Consider the following 12,508-nt stretch of genomic DNA (forward strand, 5'->3'; position numbering starts at 1 on the left):
CCAGCACATCACTTTTCTTGCCAACCACTTCTTCCTTCCTTAGAGATCTGCATCTTCTGATTTATTTTGCTGTCTGCTATATCTTAAAGTGAATATATTTAAAAATAGTTACTGCATGAAATATATCACTTCAAAGGAGATCCTGATTCTCAGGTAAAGCTCTCTCTTATATTGCTCACTTTCATCCAGGAATCTAAATATTAGCAGATCTGATGTACATATTTCTGTTTACTTTGTCTCAGGATATGAGATCTGCCAGAAGCAGAGGTTTACACCCAAGCATTCTTCAGGGCACAGTTTTAGCAAAAACATCTTGTAATTACTAATATTGTCACTTCCTCAATTCTTTCCATTTTTAATGTTATTATAAATAGCAAACTGCACCCTGCCTCTTCCCTTTCTCAAGAAAGACAGTATGATATGGAGATGCTACCTTGTTACTGACAATAAAGATAACACACCATCAGGCTGTACACAGGACTGAAGAGGTAAAAAATAATCACATTATGCACTGGCGACTACAAAGATGTAGTGATTTTTCATAAGGTGCTGCAGGACAGGACAAAGAGCATAAAGCAGCACAGTAAATTTGCAGCACAGCTAACATTTTGTAATAATCTAGATAGATAGATTATAAAGAGTTATCACTATGTACAAGTTTCATCTACAGTACTTCAGTCCATAATTAAGAGTTTTGACTTCTAGGACTTATAAACAATTTTAAATTTTAGCATAATATTGCAAGTTATCATATTTCTTATTCTCTATGCTTTTATGTACTGAAAAAAAAGAACAAGGTAACATTTTTTCTGGCATGAAAGTGAAGATTTTTCTTGATTGGTCTCTGTTCTACTGAGGCAACAATTTACACTGAAGACAAAGTTCAATCTTATGTTAGCTGAGAGCCATTACACTTCCGAAGATACCCGAAATATCTTCCATTTTGCTGCCTATTCATTACAATAAAATTTTTAATCAGAGTTTTAGACCAGCTGATTTGATGTGGCACCTCTGATTCTCTTGGCTTAGAAGCTTATTCTGATGTGAAGCTGATACCAGTACTGAAGATAGCAAAGTATGTGTATTTGAAGTGCTGTGAGAATTGCAATGAAAATTAAGCTTGTAGGGTGGCAGTGGATAAAAGAGAGGCCTCCAAACAAAAACGCCTTCTTTCCTCCCTGACTCAGAAGTGACTTGAAATTAAATTTTGCCTTATGTTGCCTACACTTACAGGAAGTTAAAGTTTACCAGCTAAATTCCATTGAAGTGACTCATTTATCTGACAGAAGCTCCCCAGGGAATCAATGAGCCATGATTTGAAGTTCACATCTACAGTAAGACTTAGAAGCTATTAAGGATCCTTCTGGGTTGCTGTGATAGCTTAGAGGCTCCCAGTAGGTCAGCGAGCACTGAGGCACGAAATGCAATGTCAGCATCACTGTTAAACACGTGGAGAAGTGTTACCTGTCAAAGAAAAGAAGATGTATTGACCATAGCACAAAATAGCAAACAAAAAAACCTATCTCCACCATTATTTGGAATATTTCCAGGTATAGATATTTGACCAGGCATACTGATATAGACCTACAAAAGTCAGAAAACAGGAAAAGGGTTTGGAAGCAAGAGAGAAGGACCGGATGAGACAAAATCCCAGAACTCACAAGGGCAGTTCTCCACAGAATGATGAGTTTTCTGTTAGTCATCCATTGCAAGTATTACAGTCCTTGGAAGACAGAAACAACCAGCAATATAACCTTGACTTACCTGTACAACACAGGAGGAATAAGTCAAGAATGCACAAAAGAGCAAAAGTGATTCCCCTCCTCACCATATTCACCACTCTGAATTAACCAGAAAACACTTCTAACCATATTTGGAAAGGCTTGTAACCAGCTATCCATGTGACAAATAAGGATCACAAGCCAATGTTTCCTCAGCTGATTAAACCACAAGCTCTTGGTGTGCCTGTATTGGAGCTGGTAACCTTTTCAGCCACTAAAATAGATCTGTGTTCCTATTTTAGGGTGCAGAGCTCCTTGCTCTGCAATGCTTAGCTGAACTGATCTAGATACCAAGCCTTGTTTACTTGCTGCCTACCTTTGGAAGCAGCTGTGGTCTTTGTGACTTGTTCAAAAGTCACAAACCTAAACTAGTTAGTGATTTTATGAAGAGACAAGCATGCAGTCAGCATCTCCCCTCCTTTGCTGAAGCAAAATATCCTGCTTCAGAAAACTTCTGATTTCACTCAATCACTCTCAAGTTTTGTTATCACCCATGGGTTGTTTCTGTACCATCTTTAGCAATGATGACCACTGACTGTATGCCGATTAATCAGCTCTTCTGTTCCTTCCTGTTGTTCTGATCGCATATCTGGGGTTTTTTTTCCAGCCCTGATACTATCAGTGGTTCCACATGAATCAGAAAATTTATTGGTATAATTTGTCTCTCAAGAGCAAAATGTCATTCAAATTACTGTTTACTCTTCTGCTAGACTTCTGCTGCTTTTCAATTATAAATTGCATGAAAGGCAGAGTAAAAAGATGTGTTGCATTTAACCACAAATGTGAATCTGTGGCAAATGCCAATTCACTGGCATCGCTTTGGCTCTGATACAGCAGTTAGTCTGCTGCCCAAAGGGCTGCTCCTCCTCCTGCATCCATCTGACAACCGTTCTGGCAGAAAGGCAGAAGGAAGAGCTGAGAGAGAAGCAGCATGAAGAACCTCCACTAAATGTTACTATATGATCGTATTTTCTGTCAACAGAACTTACACCACTACTTGAGTTGGATTTTTGTTTTGAAAAACAGTATTTCATATTTTAAAGGGGAAAAAAATCCTCTTGTCTGAGTTACCTGCAGTAGGGAATTAAGTGAAGGATCTGACATTACACAGTAGCACTGTTTTGATGTGGCTTGTACTCTGTTGTTAGGGTGGTGTAGGGACAAACACTATTGGAAAAAAATGCCTTTGAAGTCTTTTCAGACAAAATATTTTGGACTGAAGGAATGTGAAAATATTCAGCAAGACCTTCTTACCTTTACTAGAGGACCTCAATAGCTGAGATAAGGTTACATTTTATAAATATCAGGTAGAAATCCTGATTATGGCTACTGTTTGTACTGTGCTATCACCAGAAGCAAATACGTGGAGATACAAGGCCTTTTGTTGACTTAACGCTCTTGAAGGATGCTGTGGAATAATTTAGGTGTTTACTGTAGGAGCCTGAATAAAGGTCAAATGAATACTTAGAAAAAAATATACCATATACTGCTTATATATTCCCTGTTAAGTGATTGAAGAATCTAAGATTTTTACCTAACATAATTCTAGGTGAAAATATCTGTCTGTAATATATTATACATTACACATATGGTAGAGATATATATCCTATATCATACAGATAATACAGAGAGATATATCTATCTAGGCTCTAATATAACTCCAGCCACGAGTTTTCCTGAGGAAGGCAGAGTCACACACTGTTCCTGGAATAATGATTATTAAGGTTATGATTATTGCAGGTTACTGTTGGTGTACATAATGATTCATACAAGAAATATCCTTTATAAGTCTGTCTTCATCTTAATGTAATAATATTATTTGCACTATTCTGAGATAATGCTTACAAGACTAGGCTGCTTATGAAGTAATTCTGTTTGTATATTTTCGTTCCTGCCCCCATTTCCATTAGAAAATACTCAGGTATGAAGAAACTGGTTTGTTTATACCCTATCTATATCTATCTCTATCTATATATAGATATGGGGTTTTATCCTGAAAATAAAAAGCAAAAAGACTTTATAAGAAACATTTAACTTAACATAAAGTTGAAATTCATTGAAATCATTACTAAGGAAAAGTAAATTATAAATTAGAGAGGAGTTTCTTATCTTCTTTCCCAGTAGTCCAGCATTTGCTATATTCTCCCAGAATACTGAAACTACGTATTCTGGCAATGTGTTAAATCATCAAACTATGCAATGTTTTGAGACTTAGACACTGTTTGAAGTATTAAAAAAAAAAATCAAATAATCATTTAGGTAGCAGCGAAAAAAGACAATTATTCTCTAACTTTGTGTTTAGGACACAAGGTACTGGTAACTATAGTTTCTGCTGCTCTGAAGATTTGTCTGGTTGTATAAAGCAGAACAGCATCCACAGCTGAGAAACAGAGCAGGAAACCTCAGCTCTGTGACACTTTGATTAAGATTCTGTTTAGCAAAGAAGGGTCTATGATTTTAAGCCATTTTAGCTTCAGAAGGAAATCAAACAACTTGAGAACATCTGAAAAGAAGGCTAACAGGCTGAGTTTTTTGGTTAAGAAGTGTCTCCTCCCTCTGCAAAAATGTTCCCGCCTTTTGCAGTATATTTTTTCTTTTATCATACCACCACAAGTTTGACTGCATTTAATAAGCAGTTTGGAAATATCTGAAATAATATATTTTAATTAATTTACTATTAATTACTATTCACCCCTGCCCTCCCCTCACCATGACCCTAGCCAAAAGAAACTAACTTGCTAAGACTTGATATGTATGGGAATGTCCTAATAAAAAAAATCTATTAATCTACAAGATGACTTTAATATTAATTTAATTATCACACATCTATTAAAATCCTGTAAAACATATTTATCTCAAATCCTATGGGAAGAGTAGGTGATACAGCAGAGTAACCAGGACAGTTAAGAAGACCATGTCCTCTGCCCACACAAAACATGGAAGATGAGCAGGTCCTTTATCTCCTACTGTTTGAGAACATAACTTGCTTGTTTTTTGGAAAAAAAAAAAAAAAAAGCACACTGCTTTCTGGTAACAAAACTATTTTTAAAGTGCAGCTTCTATCAAAGTTGAACACTGCAGTTCTTGGAAGAATGACACTAGAGATAGGTGAGTTCTCCAATGGTCTTAATTTAACCATGGCAGAACCAGGTTTGTGACATTCAGTGAAAGGCACCAGGATCTCTCTTAATGCCACAAGATCCTCCTCAAAAAACACAGCACCAGAGTCCATTCTGCTTGTGGAGCTTTATCCTTTTCCCCAGAGTGACTCTAAACACTTCTGCTGGCCTTTGGCCCTACTTTTTTTCTAATTATGCTTTTTTCTATACCCAATGAAAATTCTAATAAATTTAAAGCAAACAAAATAGAAGATTAGTCTATACTAATACATTCTGTGGGGGGAAAAATGGAACTTCTCAGAATTACTTATTTTACTTTTTTAAAGCTGTCACAAACACTGACTGTTTATGAGCTGTTGAAACAAAAAATATTATGACTTAATCACAGTTCAGATCACAGCTTCGTCCTGATATGAAAAAGAAAAATCTGTCCAAACCTTGTAAGTCCTCACAGTCAGGGGACACTACTTTTTGACCAGCTCTAAGAAGCTGCTCCTTCCACTGACTTTTCCCTAGACTCTCAGCCACTTGACCCTCCTGCCTCCATCTACTATTGATTCTCTCTCAGGCTTCAGAAGTGAGATGACTCCTGAATCAACTGTGCTTCAGATCCACATTCCTACGTAGTTTATCCAACAAGGTCTTGTCAGGGTGATGAGAACTTCGTGCTTCAGAAATCAGCCAGGATTTCACTAGCCCTTCTCATTTCAATTCTTGTCAATAAACTATTCTGTGTCTTCCAAGGAAAAAGTTAGTGCAAGATGCTGCCTTGGTCTGACGATTACTACACAGTTGGGCTCAGAGAAGACAAGATAAGAAGTTTCAGAAATTCCCAATAGTCATATTATTTTAGAAAATCCCTAAATAATACTTAGCATGTTACCTTTAATCATCATCCATACAACCATGTCCACTTTACATCGTACTGTACTCCATCTTTTACATTTTTCTACATTTATTTGTGTACAGCTGCTTTTAAGTATTCTCTGGCTCCAAACAATTGGTGACCTACCAGGGATTATACATATAAATAGAAACATTGTTGTGAAAACAATAGACTGGAATTCAAATCAAATCTTTTCCATCTCCCTATAGCTTTTCAGTCTGTTTGTGGTTTCTTATGTACAGAGTTCATATCAAAAGCAGTGGAAATAAACAGGTCTAACAAGATTTGAGGTTTATCTCAATAGATCTGTTCTTTGCTGAATTTTAAACTGAACTCCTTACACGCAAACTTGGTGACTCATATTTGCATAAAGCAGAGTGTGCTTCTGAAATCTCAGAAGAAATAAAGGCTGTTCCCTACATACTATGACTTCAAATTGTAATTTAGTGCCTATGTACTTAGCTCTGGGCTTTTATCCACATCATATATTTATGCTTAAGGAGATTAAACATGATAGCTAATAGCTTGGTCAACCAACATGAGAAGTCTATCAATCTAACAGACCACTTTCCTGATCTTCATCCTATGAAAATGTATGAGGAACTGTTACCACAGTAGTGTGACTTATATTTTACTTTAATAGTTCCAGCCTCAGTATTATTTTGAAGGGATATCCACCTGCACAGCCAGCATGCTTAAACTAAAGCATGGCTTGTTATGACTAAGTGAGCCTCAAAAATAATAACTGAAGCATTTAAGTCCTCTGCTAGAGGTCTCTTGGAGGTCTACATCCTTTTTATTTCCAGTTAATAATTCCTAAAATTAGATTCTAAATTTTCTGGAAAATATTACTTACGAGTGATGAAGAACTATAAAGCAGCTTCTGAACTGAGAATGCTCAGAAGTGGCTGGGCAGCGTACAGCTAAGCATAAATGTTGCTGATGGGCCAGGACCTGAAATCTTGATATGAAAAAGCCAAACAGATGTATTTATACCATATCTCCTTACTAGTTTACTGTCATTATATTCTCCCAGCCTCGTTTTTGTTATGAATACCATCTTCAGCAGGGGTTTTTTTGTGTGGGTTTGTTTTGTTTTTTTTTTTTTTTGCTGTGTTCCACAATAAAACTGAATGTGGCATAATCTGCACAAGTTGCTACTATTTGGCTGCCTATTTTTCCCTACGTAGACTACTATGGAAAAATAATCAAAATGCAATTGGTTTAACATTAGCTCTAAAAAAACCCCAAACAAATAAACAAAAATATCAGGAAATCATAAGGGAGCAAAAGCTGTACAAAGCCAATTTTTGAACAGTCCATGGTAAGCATATTTGCCATGACTGATCACTTCTTATAGGGATTTAACTGCTTTCTCTCATACAGTGCTGGAGACAGCTGGAGACAGAAAACTTCTAAAGAAGGATTGGTCTATAAAAAAGCCAGAAAATAGGGAGAGCCAAGCAGTCCATTTCTACCAAAGAGCAAATCTCTTTGTTATATTTGGGCAGAGTCATTTCAGAATTATTACATGAAAACTTGATTAATATTTATATTTTACAAAATACGTTGTTATTCTACTTTTAAAATGTATTTAGTACTATCTTCTTACAGGACAGGCAGTTTGTTATTGATGATCAAATCTCAGAAGATAAGGAGACTCATTTCAAATTTTATCTGAAGTTTTGAACATTAAAAATAATTTAACTTGAAGTAAATCCAACTTCCAATTATTCTGTTTTCCTTAATAGGAACAAGGATTGAGAAGATGAGGAAAACAAGTATCTTCAAACTGGTTAGATAAAAAAAAAAATCAGTAGGATTCAGTTAATTAGAATATCCAAGCTTTTTTAATGTGTACTGATCTTCTTACTAGCTTTGGGAACTGGAAAACATCTGCAATGCAACACACACTGCAAGTCTGCCCAAGGCAGAAGATGGGGAGGGTTTCCACTCAGAAGTACTTTCTGCCCCATTTTACAGCCAGGCAAAGTCACTGCAGAACAAAGAAATGGTTCCAGTTTTACATGTATGTCTCCATGCCTCCTTCCTGCTTCCCTGGTTGCTGAAATCCAAAAGTGACCTTCCCCAGTTACTTTCTCACTTCCATTTATTAATGCTGCCAAAATTATTAGAATTGAATCAAAATATTAACAGAATACTTCTACATTTCCTTTTGTACATATGTAGCTTTAGCCGTGTGGAATTGTGAATGTGCTATAATACGGCTGCCAATCCCTTCACGCTTCGTGACTTCACACAATACTACTGGGTTTTCTCTAGTTTTCCACCCACCCGTACTATTATTGAATTCCTCAATGAGTACTTGCCCAGCTGTGACAAATTCAAACTCCATTAGATTCATTCATAATAATCAGTGAATGGGGAATGGGAACCAGTGGATTTTGGTTTCATTACTATAGACCTTTGTTTCACTTTTAATTTATTAAAATAAGCATTATAATATAAAACTCTTAATACAGTATATACATGCTGATTTTTACTTACTAACTATTGTGTGAAATGATCATATCACTCCATGAGGATCAGCACGGCCAAGTCAGATATGGCAATGCACTTTCTGAGCCCTTTCTAATAACTAATGGTGTGAAACAAGGCTGTGTTCTCGCACCAACCCTATTCACAGTCTTTTTCAGCATGATGCTCCAAAGGGCCATGGCAGATCTCAAGGATCAGGACGGTATCTACATTTGATATTGTACTAATGGAAGTCTGTTCAACCTAAGGCGACTGAAGGCCCACACCAAGACCTTAAACCATCTTGTCTGGAAGCTGCTTTATGCTGATGACGCTGCCCTTGTCGCCCACACAGAAGCAGCTCTGCAGCGTTTAACATCCTGCTTTGCTGAGCTCTTTGGGCTGGAAGTCAGCTTAAAAAAGACAGAAGTTCTCTATCAGCCTGCACCTCAGGAAGTCTTCCATCATCCCCATATCACCATTGGCCAATCAGAGCTCAAATCAGTCCAGCAGTTTAATTACCTAGGTAGCCTCATATCTTGGGATGGTAAGATTTATGGAGAGATAGACAACAGGTTAGCAAAGGCATAGAGTGCTTTCGGAAGACTCCACAAAAGAGTATGGCGTAATAAACACCTGAAGAAAAGTACAAAGATCAGTGTTTACAGAGCCATAGTGCTGTCTACTCTCTTATACGGATCTGAATCATGGGTCATCTACGCCACCACCTGCGTCTCCTAGAACGCTTCCATCAGCGCTGTCTCCGCACAATCCTAAACATCCACTGGTCAGATTATGTGACCAATACATCTGTTCTAGAACGAGCAGCAATCACAAGTATTGAGGCCAAGTTACTGAGAACACAGCTGCGCTGGGCAGGGCACGTCTCAAGGATGAAGGACCACCGCCTCCCTAAGATCTTGCTTTATGGTGAATTTGCCACCGGCTGCCGCCAGAGAGGAGCCCCGAAGAGAAGATACAAGGACTCCCTGAAACAACATCTCAGCCTTGGCCATATTGACCAACATAACTGGTCTACTCTGGCCTCCAATCGGGAGGTCTGGAGACACACCATCTTTAACACTGCTGATGCTTTTGAGAAAGCACACAGGATCACCCTTGAGGAGAAAAGACAGCGCAGAAAGAATCGTGCCTTGCAGAGTGTACCACCTGGGGAGTCTTTCTGCTGTGCCTTTTGCAAGGGGACATGCCTATCTCGTATTGGCCTTTTTAGCCACCACTTGTTGTGCTTGCAACAAGCGTGGGTAGCGCCTTCTCAAATCTTCGTTCGTGAAGCCCAGCCATGATGATGATTGTGTGATAAATTCCTTAGCAACTGTGACAGTACAAAACCCAGGAAAAAGATACCTTCTCTAGGGACTTGATCTACTTCAGTTTCTGCCTCTACCTCACACCAAGCAAGCCACCCTGTACATTGTATATTCATAATACAGTTCTCCACAAAACCACTAGTCTTCTTTCACAAATCCTTTCAGCCTAGGATGGACTTTTCTTGTGATCCCCTTGTCAAGCTCAGAAGCTGCCCAAGATCCTCTCTTCCCTTTATATTCCAAGAAACTGATCCAGTAGTATGCAACTCCTTATATTCCACCAAATGTTGATTAATTTTGGAAGCACCTGAGCTTCCTAAGAGCCATAGCATAACCTTTAAGGTCTCTCAAGGCATTGAAGGCACATTTGGTTTGATGCTTAGAACCCAGTTAATCCCAAATTATGCCTAAACCTGATCAGAATCCAGAATATCCACATTCTTCTCCTTCAGTCTTCCACTACCAGGCATTCCTGGGGAACACCTACCGAGTATCAACAGGATCTGTCATTTCAGGTGATGTACTGGCAACCACAACGATTTTAATAATTAAAGCTAATTGCATCACTTTCCTTTTTATTTCATATCACAGTTGCTATAATGTTAAGGGCTGGCATTCTAGAGGGATATGCTAGGTTCCAATTCTTGTTTCCAATGGTTTTTTTTTCAATCCATATGTAAATGTTTGTAAAGTATTGGCTCTGTTCTTGGGACAACATCAGTAATCTTACTCTCTTCCTCTCAGGCAAGTAGCATAACTACTTGGTTCCAGAAACAAGTTTTTTTTATTCTCTCTGCACCACCAGAGAAACAGATTTTATCCTCATCAGTGGGACCCATTACAAAGTGAAGACAGTCCTGACCAAACCAAAAATCTAGTGATTAAACCATTTCCCTGAAAGGCGACAGCCACAACCCTGACCTTCACATGCACAAATAAAACTGAAACTGAACTGCTTACAAGCAAGTCCTTTAACCTAACTGAATATTGCATTAGAGAGAAAATGTCAAGAAAGATACAGGGAGATAGAGAAAGCAGGAGAGAGAGATTGCTTCTAGAAATATATTACCCTTATAGTTTAGTTTCTCTACCAATATTTTCTCAACCTGACAGGCTGAAATGTTGTAGAAACGGGCAATTTTTCAGGTACAAAGTTCAGAACTTTAGTGCAGACCCATGCCTTCTTTACAGCTTTGTTAGGCTTTATTTTTATTTTTCTTTGTAAGAATCATAGAATGGTTTGGGTTGGAAGGGACTTTAAAGATCTTCTGGTTTCAAACCTCCTACCATAGGCAGGGACCCCTTCCACTAGACCAGGTTGTCCATTAGCAATACTTTAAGCAATGCATTTAATTACATCACTGCAAACACCTGAATGCTGGGCAAACAGGAAAGTATTAATTAGGAGTTTACCTTTTATATAGTTTGCTGGGAATATTCCTTACCCCTTTTTCTTGACTAATGGTTTGATGAATATAGCTGCTTTGAGTTAGAGGTACCATGTCCAAGTGTTGTGGTTTAACTCCATCAGGTCACTAAGCACCACACAGCAAACCTCGTACACCAAGGTAGGTTATACTGTGTGAACATATGTATTTTATTTTATTTTTTAATATATTATTTTCCATAAACAAACACACAAGATTTTCTAGTCTTCAGATTGTAGATACAAATACTAGGAAGGTCTCAGTCCTACAGAGATTTGTAATAGCTTTTTTATTAATGAGGAATTGAGCTTATGAAAAAATAAAGTCTGTAAGCAAAACAATAATTAAACTTGAGTTTTATAACTACCTAAGACTACCTTATCAAATTATTTTGCTTCTTCTTCATCATCTCAGTTCTTGAAGTATAGATAACATATACAGAGAATGCTTGTAGAAAGAATCCTTAGAAAACAAAGAGGTACATGTCTTTACTGTAATTCCAGTGATAAAACTGAGCAATTAAATTATATGGGAATATGTACCATTTGATTTTCAAAAAGAATTTCATATATTCAAGTTTGATCAGTTTTACACTGAGGTATTTTTGCATACATAATTATATATACATATATAATTAATTGTGGAATTAGCACCCTGCTGTGAGATTTCCAGTGTCACTTTGTTTTGACATTTGACCATGTTACTTAACATGTGAAAGCAATGGGTTCCTGTCTTCTACTAATGCTCCCAATGTTTATTCTTTCTGTAACTTTTACAAATGAGGATAGATAGTTGACTGGTCTGTTCAGGCATTCCTTCCAATAAAAATGAAAATCCAGAACAAGTCTTCCAATAAAGAAAGTCAATAGTGAAATTTGGTTTGGAGATGAAAAATTAGGAATTAGTAGTAGGTAAAGTCAAAGACTACTTAAAGAAAATTTCTTGACTGGTTTGCAATAGAAAGACTGCTTATGTTTCCTAACTCATTGCATTCTCTAGTAATAGGAACATAAAAATCTTGAGGAAATAACTGACATACACTGGGCCAATTAAACCTTATTGCAACTTAGTTTTGAGACTGTTAAGGAAGTGTTATTGTGTTTTGAATGAGATTTATTATTTTCCCTAAAAGCTGGCAGGTGGTTTCACAGATCTTCTAGTGGTAAAGCTAATTTAATAGTTCCCATGTGCCCAGGGGTGTTTGTTCCAGTGGGTGAAGAATGGCAGAAAATTACTGCCTCAAAAATTATGCCAGTTCACTGCTTGTGAGCTGTGCTGTAAACCCAGATTAATTCTCTAACCCTAAAAGAAAAAACAAGTACCATCTTTCTTTCTGAAGTCAGAGAGAGACTCTGAGATAAAGCCTACCTCTGGAAAGTTTGTTTCATGGAGGCAGATACGGTTCAGTAATCCTGCTGCATTTTGCCATTACCTATGAGTTGGAAACTGCAGTGATACACTTAATCCAAGAGAAAAGGAGGACTGT

Source organism: Pseudopipra pipra, chromosome 4 (assembly GCF_036250125.1).
Source record: "Pseudopipra pipra isolate bDixPip1 chromosome 4, bDixPip1.hap1, whole genome shotgun sequence".
Classification (NCBI taxonomy): Eukaryota; Metazoa; Chordata; class Aves; order Passeriformes; family Pipridae; genus Pseudopipra; species Pseudopipra pipra.